Consider the following 12,215-nt stretch of genomic DNA (forward strand, 5'->3'; position numbering starts at 1 on the left):
AGAACTGAGAGAGGAGATAGGTTAAGTTAAAAGTTATAGTTATTTATTAATTGTTATTTAAGATCAGGGCATTTGGTCCCTGTGAATCATAGTAGTGTCACATGGCCGATCACATCAAAATAGCTACATGGAATTGTAGAGGATTTCATAACCCCATAAAACGCAAACGCATATCTAATTATTTGGAAAAGAAAAAACTCAATATTGTATGCTTGCAGGAAACCCATATCAAGGAGAAGCACACCAACGTTCTCAAATCACGGTGGTTTGTCCAGTCATTCCAGGCTCCTGGTACTTCCAAGGCAAGAGGGGTAGCTATCTTAATTTCCAAAAACACTCCTTTCGTCTGCTCTCAAACAAAAATTGACTCTCAGGGCAGATTCATTTTCATCAAAGGCTCACTAGATGGGAAGCCTACTACAATTGCCTCAATCTATGCCCCTAACTCTGGTCAGAATGACTTCCTTAAAGAAACGCTCTCAGAGCTGCACACATTTCAGGAAGGCAATGTATTAATTGGCGGAGACCTTAATCAGGTGGTTGACCCTCTCTTAGACAAATCTAACCAACATAGAGCTATACGGAGCCAGACCTCTCCACCTTCAAATCTGGGCACGATTCTCAATAACTTCAACTTAATGGACACGTGGCGTACTTTACATCCAAAAACTAGAGATTACTCTTTCTTTTCTCCGGTACATAACTCCTATTCAAGAATAGACTTTATACTTGTTTCCCAATCTTTAATTAATTGTATAACAAACGCTGAATACGATATTAGAAACATCTCTGACCATTCGCTATTGGAGTGTGAATTGTCAGCTCAAGACACGGACGGAAAGGGTACTAACTGGTCTCTAAATAGGCTTTTACTGTCTAGGGAAGACATACGTCTGAAGATAGAACAACAAATTCAGACGTACTTTGAGTTCAACACCAACTGCGGGGCCCCTCAAACGATCATATGGGACGCTTTCAAAGCAGTCATGAGAGGAAATTTTATTTCTATTGCATCTGCTTGTAATAAGGCTCGTAGGAAAACCATTACAGATTTAAATGCTCGCATTGCAGAACTCCAAAATAGACATCAAAATTATGGAGGAAATAAAACCCTAAGAAAATTAGATCAAACTAGAAAACAACTGGAAGTACTAGAATCTTCCTCCATACAGAAGTCTTCTATTTACCTTAAACATAGGTATTTAACAAAAACTTCCAAATCAATTAGATACTTGAAATTCCGTATTGCCCCAAAAAATCCCACAAACTCCATACATGCCATAAGAGACACTAGGGGAATCCTTCACTCATCCTCTAAGGAAATTTCAAGAGGTTTTTTTTGACTATCATAAGAAGCTCTATGAATCTGGTAAACCCAATGGTCAGAACATTGAAAACTATCTAAAATCAATTAACTTCAACGCAATCCTCTCAACAGAACATGCAGATTTTTTAGATAGACCATTCAATTTGACAGAGCTAACCGCGGCTCTCTCCAAAAGCAAGAATAATAAAGCTACTGGTAGGGATGGATTCCCTTCGGAGTTTTATAAATTATTTAAAACCTCGTTGTTGACTCCTCTTCTTGAGACCTGTAATACGGTCCTAAAGGACGGTCAGCTACCCCCTAGTTGGCGGGAGTCACGAACAATTCTGATTCCCAAATTAGGCAAAGACAAGTCTAATCCTGCTTCATATCGCCCTATATCAGTGTTGAATCATGACTTTAAAAATTTTTCTACTATGTTGGCGGAACGGTTAAAAAGAATCATCACAAGCTATATCCATCCTGACCAAGCAGGCTTCATGCCTGGCCGTTCCATCACGGATAACATCCGTAAATCTTTAAATCTGATCTATATGGCAAAAAAGTCTCCGGCCCCATCTCTGATTCTTTCGTTAGACGCAGAGAAGGCCTTTGACAAAGTGGAGGTTGTTTACCTAAAGACCCTACTCCAATTCATGAATTTTGGCCCAAACTTCCGTAAAGCTATATCGGCGATATATAGTGCCCCATCAACTCAAATTCTTACAAACTCATTTAGGTCAGAGGAACTTTATTTATATAGAGGTACCAGACAGGGGTGTCCCCTTTCCCCATTATTGTTTGCTCTCTCAGTAGAGCCTTTCGCACACACTACTAGAACTTCACCTAAAATATCCGGCATTCGAGTGGGTGAATCTGAATTTAAAATAAGCCTATTCGCAGACGACATGGTGTTCTATCTAACCAATCCTCTCTCTTCGTTGACCCATCTTAAAGCAAACTTAGAAGAATTCGGTAAGCACTCTGGCTTCACCATAAATCTTTCCAAATCAGAAATTTACCCTATTAGGATTCCAGAAAGCCTACAGTTACTTATAAAATCATCCCAACCGTTCAAGTGGGTTTCTAAATCTTGGAGACATCTTGGAATCCAGATTCCATTGAAACTCGAGGACTTATTCCAAGCCAACTACGGTCCTTTGGCCAACTCCATGACCTCTTCTATATCTGCCTGGTCCAAACTTAATTTCTCTCTACTAGAAAAAATTGACCTTCTCAAATCCTTCTTGCTACCACGCTTACTATTTCTATTTCAAAATCTACCAATTAATGTCCCCAAAAAAGAGCTTACTCGGTGGCAGTCACAGTGGTCATCCTTCTTATGGAACCAACGCAAACCTAGAATTGCCCTTTCCTTACTAACCAAACCATGTAACATGGGAGGCCTGGCAGCCCCATTAGTGGACAAATATTTTATAGCTGCACAACTGAGAGTCATCGTTTACTATGCATCACCATACGCCCTCCCTGCGTGGGTCCAGATTGAAAAGGCAAACTTGCCCAGCCTACTTCTACACGAATTCATTTGGTCCTCGAAAGCAGACAGAAAGGAGCTTAAAATATCAAACCCATTTTTAAAATTTACCCTCCAACTCTGGGATCAATGGAGGAATACTATTACACCGGCTTCATCTCCAGTTATGGCCTTCCTTGGGCAATCTTGGTTCCCCCCGGGAAAAGACAAAACTCAATTTAGAGTCTGGAGGGAGAACAATATTTTTAAGTTAACTGATATTACTTTGAATGGTAAATTGTGTTCCCACTCCCAGCTAGAAAGTAAATTTAAGATCACCATCCCATGGTTTCAGTACCTACAAGTACACCATGCATTACATCATATAATACCCATTGTAATGCATAACAGGCCACTAAACCCGGTCGAGAAATTAATTAACATAGGTAACTGCACCATAAAAGGAGTTATTTCTATGATTTATACTCTCCTAAACCAAAAAACATGGAGATGCCCCTCCACCCATCTAAACAATTGGCAGAAAGATTGTGCAATCTCAATTAATGAAGAACAATGGAGCCAGCTTTGGACATCGCCTTTATTTAAATCCAAATCCCTTTATTTCCGTCTTCAAAATTATAAGTTATTCGCAAGATGGTATATGACTCCTCTTAATCTTTTTAAGGCAAAGGTGAAGGCTGACCCCCGATGTTGGAAAGGGTGTGGGCTTCCAGGTTCATTCTTCCACTGCTGGTGGGACTGTCCCAAGGTAACTGATTTCTGGAAGTCTATTCTGGAAATAATTTCAAAAATAATAGGGGTTAATGTCCCTTGCACCCCTGTAGTGGTCCTGCTAAATCTATGGCCTGATCAATTGCTGTCAACATTAAAACAGGAATTGGTTACTTTACTTTTGCTGGCTGCTAAAATTACTTTGGCATCATACTGGAAACACCCGGATACCCCTCCACTCCAGAAATGGTGCACTAAAGTGTGGGACGTCTTGATCCAGGACAAGCTAACTACTGCCATATCTATGCTTGATAATATCAAAGCAGGAGACTGGTTTTTACAGAAATGGTTCAGCTTCCTTGATTACGTAAATAGCTCCGACACTATATTTGGGAAACTGCCAGCGAAATATGTGAATTTTATGATTTATTAGTTTTGACCTGATGCAATCTATAGCTTTTTGAAATCCCGATCTGTATGTATTTCTTGAGAGATCCTTTCTCCTTTGTTAAACTCTGCTGACAATAACGAATGTGACGGTACATTTAAGGCAATGTCGTAGACCCCATGTTGGGGCGTGTTGTTGGTTATTGAAATGTTATTTAAACTTCTTTAATAAAATTTTAAATTTAAAAAATAAAAGAAAAGAAATAATAACAATCCTTATGGAAGTCCATCTGTCTCTAGTTCCTGAAAGGGCTAGCAATAGATGTCTTCTTATTTATGCATCCACTGTGCAATTTCTCAATTGGAATTAGAATTCCCTGGACAGGTCATTGACTTCTGCTACATCTGGTTGAAAGCCTTTGTCAACGAGGGATCTTCCACAGTTTCAAAAGAGAATACATATCACATTCTCAAGGCAAAACTCACAGGGACACAAAGTCTCCAACAACGTTCTCTCAAGAACTGCTCAGGCTTGTTGTGAGTGAGCCGTTATTGAGGGAATGTTGTTGGAGACTTTGTGTCCCTAAGAAGACATCTATTGCTAGTCCTTTCAGGGACAAAAGACAGACAGACTTCCATAAGGACTTTTATTAGGGACTTGAAGGTTATCATTATATTTCTCACAACTGTTGTAATGTATTAGTTAATTTGTCACTATAACCTGAGGGTTGTGTTTAGTTATAAGTTCTGGAGTGACTTCTCTCATGGTTAATCTCCAGGTTGGAGGCGCATGGCAATCTCCTGGAGTTATGACAGAACTCCAGTCCACAAAAATCATTTCCCAGGAGAAAATGGCTGCTTTGGAGGGTACAATTGATCTGTTTTCCCATCTCTTAGAACTTCCCCTCACAGAATTCCTTAAAGCAAGAATTACATCTCCAAAAGTTTTGGGGGTTTTTTGAGGGGGGGGGGGTGTTCCTGTCAGCTTGACTTCCACAGAATTTATCCCTAATCCAGTCCCCTTCCAATCAGGTTTCTGGCTCACCATGACAGCCTTAACATGTTGTTTTGTGATCATTGGAAGATTACTCAGCGTGTTAATTGCGAGCTCATCAAGAAATGTACAGTATCCACAGATGGTCTCCATTTGGTTCTGAAAGAAGCAAGAGTCAGGCTTAGTTGGGGAGGGATGCTTCTGTCCCTGGCCTGCAAAAGACCGACACCCTTGAATTTATCCATCATGTCAAGGGCAATCAGCTAGCATCCCCCAGAACATATCCTGCTACATCCCAGAATGCAGAACCAAGAAGGTGATTCAGGCATTGACTTCATTGATACCTCACTTTTGTTGCCAAGGGGAGAGCCCACAAGTGGCTTCTGTCCTTCTCTTTGCCTTTATATTTGAACCTGGGGCTCCCAGACCCAAGACCAGGATCCCCAACCTTTTTGAGCCTTTAGGCACCTTTGACAATCCAACTCTGAATGGTGGGCTCAATCACAAAATGGCCACCGGGGAAGGTAGAGCCAGCCATGACCACAGAGGAAGCCAAAGCTGAGGGGACAACACTGTAGTGGAAGCTAAGGGCAGCCAATCAGATTTCAATCTAAAGCCCTACTGGGCAGGAAACCACCATACTAGGGCCTCTACCCTAGTCCAAGATTCTCACTGCTGTTGAACATGGGAGCCCAGGGGGTGCTCTGGTGTCCCATTGGGCAAACCCCTCCAAAGGAAAGGGTCCTGTCAGAGGCACGTTTACCGCTCTTGCAAATGCAGAAGGCTGAACGGCAGGCACTGCCTCTTCACAGTCGAAAGCTGAAAGGAAAAGAAAGGGCCACTGAGAATGTGGTGAGAGAAAATACGGAACTCTTTCATAACCTCCCCACCCTTCCTCCCAGGAGATTTTGGCATTCTACTCCTCCTCTTCCATTTTTAGCCACACAACCACACTGTGAGGTAGGTTAGATAGAGAGCATGTGTGACTGATTTACAGTCACCAGACAGCTTCCATGGGAGAGTGGGGATTTGAACTTGGGTCTTCTGGATGCTAGTCTGATGTTGTAGCACAGGAGTGGCCAAATTGTGGGTTGGGAGCCACATGAGGCTCTTTCACACATTATGGTGTGGCTCTTGAAGCCCCCACTGTGCTGTCAGCCGACTTGGAGAAGGCATTACTCTTTTTAAATCACTTTTATGCATTTAATCTTAACAGTTGCTTTCTTTCCATCCCTGCATCCCTCATTTATTTCCTTCCTTCCCTTCTCTCTATCTCTCTTCCTCTCTTCCTCCCTCCCTCCCTCTTTTCCGTTAGGCGGAACATCTGACATTCTCATGTCTTGCAGTTCTCAAATGTCTGACATTTATTCTAGGTGGCTCTAGGTGGTTAAGCGAGTTTGGCCACCCCTGTTCTAGCTGTCATGACATGCTGGCTCTCAGTGGGGCCTCTCAATGAGGGCAGAGACAGTGAATACCAGAGGGCAGCCGTGCTGCCCATTGGAATGATCCACCAGTCCCTCCATCCCCACCCGCCTCCATCTCTCTCCTCACCAGCAGGGTGCACTTGGCGCTTCCTTAAGCGACCCAGGAAGCTCCTCATCTGTGGAAACCTATTTTGTGGCTTTTCCACTGTTTTTATTTCTGCCTTGGCGGCAGTCTCTACGCCGTCAAAGGATGGCTCCACTTTGTTTTTGACAAAACGCCCCTTGATGTTTTTCAGAAGTCGGAACCTACAATGGGAAGCAGATAAATCAGAGATGGGATACCCCCTCCTCATTGATGTGCTCTAGCCTGCCTGCTCCCCCTCCAAGGCTCTGCAGAGATTCAGTATCCAGGAAACAGGAGAATCCTTGGGCTGATTGCCAGTTCTGGTTCAGGACATATCTAGATTTTTTGGCGGGGAGGGGGGACCTGGAGAAGTAGGGTGGCCAATCCTCTGGTCTGGAGGCCCTCCCCCTCTTCGAGGTTAACAGAAAGCAGGAAGGGGGATGTATGTCTGCTGGGCATTCCACTATACCCTATGGAGGCCGATCCCTGTAGGGCAGGGGTGTCAAACTCACTTGCTATGGGGACCGGATCAGACATAAATGAGACCTTGTAGGGTCAGGCCATTTGCGTCATAAAATGTAATGCCAGGTAGCTTTAAAAACTTTTAATAAAACTTGCTTATAATGCAATATTTTGTTTATTTCTGTCTCTGATAACTGATACCTCTTGGTCTGAATTATTGCATTAAAATCTGGAAACCATGTCTGTGCTGTAGCAATCTTGAGTAGGCTGTTCAAGTGTTCCTCAGGTCTGTGTCTGTGAGTTGCAAACCTACTTTTGATTGACTGACATTCATTACAGGAATCTCATAGTCAATGCTTTGAGCCTAAGACTCAAGGGAAAAGAAATGGTTGGACATTGCGATCTTTCGCACATAATTGTTTCATGTGCAGGTCAACCAATGGAGAAAATAGAGACTGTGCTCTGTAGCTTGACTGAGCAAGCCTGGCAAAGCAAGCTGTGATGCAGAAAGAAACCAGAGAGGGAGACAGAAGCAAGCAACAGTGAGTCGCTCTCAGGCCTGATAGGAGCCTTCTGGGGGCCTGATCCATCCCACGGGCCACATGTTTAACACCCCTGACCTAGGTTATAAAGGAAAATTGATCTGTGGGTACCTGGGGCTCTGGAGGGCTGGTTTTTTTTAGGTAGAAGAACTGGGTTAGATTCCCCTCAAAAGCACTACAAGTTTCAAAAAGATTGGACTAGGGGGTCCAATTTTATGAGTCCCCAAAGAAGGCGCCCCCATTCTCCATTATTTCCAGAGAAGGGAAGATATTTAAAAGAAGCGTAGTCCCTTTAAGTGTGATGTCCAGAACTCCCTTCATAGTGCAGTCTTGCTTGTCACAAACCTGCTCCTAGCTCTACCCCCAACTTCCCCAGATAATCCCTGAGTTGGACCTGGCAACTCTATGAGGAGGACAGAGTTTAGAGAGAGGAGGAACCCCATGAGGGTAGAATGACATAGAATTCAATCTATTGGATTTGTATCCCGCCCTTCAGAATCACAGATTGGCTCACAATATCTTTTACCTTCCTCCCTGTAATGTACCAGTCTTGGAGACGAGCGTAGGGCAACATAGTTTATTTACATGGTACAAAACAAGATGGAACCTGGAAACACGCGGGCCGGGTCCCGCATATATACAGTGCCGGAACTATTCACCCTGCTGGCCGGTCCAATGCCGGCCAGCTATATTTCCCACCACAGGCTGTGATTGGCGGGTGACCAGCGCTCAGTGCGGAGGCATCTGGGTGTCCCCAGTAGCCTCCGCTGTTTGAGCGGACTAATGCTGTTGCGATGGATCGTTATAACGAAATGGTTTCATTATAACGAAATAGTTGCGTTCTGCGAACGCCATATGCTACACTCCCCCACAACAGACACCCTGTGAAATAGGTGGGACTGAGAGGGCTCTGACAGAAGCTGACCTTTCAAGGACAACTCTGTGAGAGCTATGACTGACCCAAGGCCATTCCAGCAGGGGATCTATTTTACATCCCAGCATATTAAAAGAAGAAGAAAAATCTCAGGTAAAGATCAAACGAAGGGGGGAGGGTTGGCGGGGGGGGGACTTAGTGAGCCAATTTCATCCTCCTCTTTTAGAAAGCTGTTGTCATCACAGCTGGTGGCTTGAAAAGCAAGACAAGTTTGTGGAAGCAGCAGCAGCCAATTGGAAGTTCTGTATGTTAACTGAACCTGTATAATAATGCATATGTGGGAAGGGCATTTTGGAATGTTCTGGAAAGTATGTAAGCCACTGTAAATGCATCAGAACTCTGAACTGCTGGTGTTCCACGCTAGAGTGCCCTTTGTCCAAATAAATCTCACTCTCGTTTTGTTTATTGGACTTGACTCACCAGAGAACATGAATCCAAGCAGAGCAGTCTGTGTTATTCAATGTCCAAAAATGATGAGGTATTTAGCTACTTTTGGGAGACCCCAACTCCTGAACATAGTTTCCTGAAAGGACCAAAAGAACTGGCTAGAATTCCCTCCCCTGTGAGGGAGCTAGGATTGTAAGAGATGTACTCTGCAAAGATTTCTAGGCAGGTGGAAGGAGGAAAACCAGTGGGACTGAAAAACAGGAAAATCCCCAGCCAGTGGATACCTAAAGTCAGGCTTTGGATTCAGCGGGAGCTCACAGGAGCACAGCTCCTGAACCTTTCTGAGAGTTCCACCTCCTCATTCCCACCTTGTCCATTGAATAGTAGTTTTAGCTTCACAACAACCCTAGGAGGTAGGTTAGCCTGAGAGTGTGTGATTGGCCCAAGGTCACGTAGTGAGCTTCTGTGAATTCTGGGGATTGAAACTCGAGTCTTCCATATTCTAGTCTGACACTTTAATACAATAATATGGGGAAGGGGCTGTGGTTCAGTGGTAGAGCTGCACAGGGCTTTTTTTTGTAGAAAAAGCCCAGCAGCAACTCGTTTGCATATTGGGCCACACCCTTTGACCCCAACCTAGCTGGAACGGTATCTCTGCTCAAGAAAAGCCCTGGAACTGCCTCTGTGAAGAGGCAGATTGGAATTACTGTACTTGACTAAAACCATACCCCCTCACTGCCCCCCCCGCTGAGTTGTGGGTCAGAGAGAGCCCCTGATTGCTGCCCTCAACAATTACTTGCTCATGTTGAGTTGCTACTTGTATCCTCAAGGGGGAATAAAAGAGCTAAATGTAATTCAAACATACTTTACAGCTGACATGGGGTGCCAAACCCAAAGATTTATTAGTGAGTGTGATCTCCCTTTGCTGTGCTCTATCCCAAACTTGCTGGTTTGGAACAATCTTTTGGAAGGATTTTAGCCTTTGAACCCTGTATGGATGGGAAGATCAGGGCTGGCTCGCCCACTAGGCAAACTAGGTGGTTGCCTAGGGTGCCAGGAGGAGGGAGTGACAAATTGGGCTGCCCCCCTCCCGGTGCCCATGACAACTGCCTAGTTTGCTCACCTGCCTACATCCCCTCTGCCGCCCACCCACCTTCCCTAGCACTTTGCCCGCCCCCCCACTCAGTGCAATCAGAGGAGCGCACTGAGGCTGGGCCCTACCAGCTTCGATGCGACCGGCGCGACATCTAATCCTTTGAAGCACATAAGGGAGAAGGCTTCACTCCCCCTTACTTCTGGTTCCAGGAAGGAGGTTGGGGAGAAGCCTCTCGCACGTGCTTCAAAGTATTAGATGGCGCACCGCCCACATCGAAACTGGTAGAGTCCAGCTTTGGCGCGGTGTGCTCTGATGGGGGGGTGCAATGGAGCACGGCACTGCATTGCAGCGCTGTGGAAAGAGAGAGGGAGAGCAGTGGCAGGGGTGGCAGTGGGAGGGTGGCAGGCAGGGAGCCTGCCTGGGGCGCCAAGAGCCCTAGAGCTAGCGCTGGGGGAATTACACATTTTGCAGGCCTAATCCAGATTGGTTTCCTTTTCCTTGCATCACCTAGAATAGCCACCATTCCCTCCAAATACATACACCCCCAGAGGATTGGGAGGCGGAGCTTTTTATTTATTTTTTTATACACATTTTTATTAATTTTCTGAATTGTCTTATTTCAATAACAACACAAATAATACAAAAGAAAACCTAACTGTACAAATTCTCGCTGACTACTTATTTCCGACAATATGTCCATTGGAGATTAAAGTAACCAACTGGCTTTCAAAAAATGAGAAAACTGAAAGTCAGGAATCGCTCAATCACTCTAGGGTTATATCAGTCTATTGCCACAACCTAGCCGAAACGAAGATAATCTCTAGCCCTTTTTGCTGTCACTGTATTGTTGATTGGATTTGATTGGTGAGCAATCCCCAATGGAAATATAATGTAGTCCAACCTTTTTTGCAAGATCCAGGGAGACATCCCTTTTTTGCAAGATCCAGGACAAGCAGATAGAAACGGTGCGCCAGAAGGATTGGCAATGCCAGCGCTCTTTCTGCCTCTTCCTGCCTTGTTCAGGGCATCCCCAGCAAGACTAAACATATCTCAGCTGTTTCAATAAGGCACCAGGTGGAAGAATCCCAGAAGCCCAGCAGGTACATTTGACAGAGCAACAGTCTCCACAAGAACTCACCTTGCTGCAATCAGCCCTCGCTCCGGCATCCTGATTTTAAAAAAGCATCCAGATCAGGATAGGATGGATTCTCACAAAGGTGAAGGGAGTTGAGAATTTGCTGGCCAGAGGAAAGAGAAAGCATGCGATGATGTGGTTTGAGGAGGGAGAGTTCACTGAGATGAATCCAGCTGCCCCCAAACAGGATGAGAATCTGCAAAGCCCTCCAATTTGAACCAAAGATTTTGATGACCGAAATTAGGTTGCTAATGTCCAGGTGGACAGGCAATGAAAGAAACAAACCCTGTGATTTTTAATAAAGCAATATTTAATAAAACCATTTAAAACCACTTAAAACCTTTGCAAATTATCCTTTTATACTTCATATTATAAGAGAGGTCCATTCTCATATTTCAATGGAACAAGAAAAGTCCTATGAGCACTCGGATGTAGGCTCATTTCTAAGAGGTTTTTGCATTCAGTAGAAGCCCAGGACTGGCCTGCTTAAAATCATACACTTCAGTAGGTTGGAGCTAATTTGCTGTCAAAAGAATGGTTTGCTCGAAATTAAAAAGAAATAGATAATAATAGAGAGTAGAAGAGCAATTGGCCATCTAAAAGAACAGCTTACTTCTAATAAAAATATTGTAGAGAGCTATAAAGGCCAGCAAACTCCAGAAGGCTTGTGCAGCTGGTTAAAAGAATAAGTTTGGACTGGCTTAAGCTCCAAATATAAATATATGCACTTAAGTGTCATTGAGTGGTAAGTTTTTCACAACAATATAAAATCTTAAGAATTATCTATTTCTATTCAGCTTTGTGGTATGCCTTGTTGTTATTATTTTGGTTTATTCCAGGATGAGATAATTGGATCTCAAAGATGTTGCAGAAGAGCATTTATATTGAGTTGTTATAAGAGGCTGGTGACCCTGGAAGAATTTTAGGAAGGATTACTCTTGAGGAAGTACATTGACGAAATGAGCCTACATCTGGGTGCTCATGGGACTTTTCTTGTTATATTGAAATATGAGAATGGATCTCTGTTATAATATGAAGTATAAAAAGATAATTTACAAAGTTTTTAAATGGTTTTATATAAAAAGCCAGCACATCACAGTGTTTGTTTGTTTCATTGCCTATCTTATTAACTGTGATCCCTTTTTGTTGATCAATCTCCAGGTGGAGCCTGGTGATCTCCTGGAATGATAACTGACCTCCAGTCCACAAAGACCAGTT

Source organism: Heteronotia binoei, chromosome 2, assembly GCF_032191835.1.
Source record: "Heteronotia binoei isolate CCM8104 ecotype False Entrance Well chromosome 2, APGP_CSIRO_Hbin_v1, whole genome shotgun sequence".
In the NCBI taxonomy this organism is placed as follows: domain Eukaryota; kingdom Metazoa; phylum Chordata; class Lepidosauria; order Squamata; family Gekkonidae; genus Heteronotia; species Heteronotia binoei.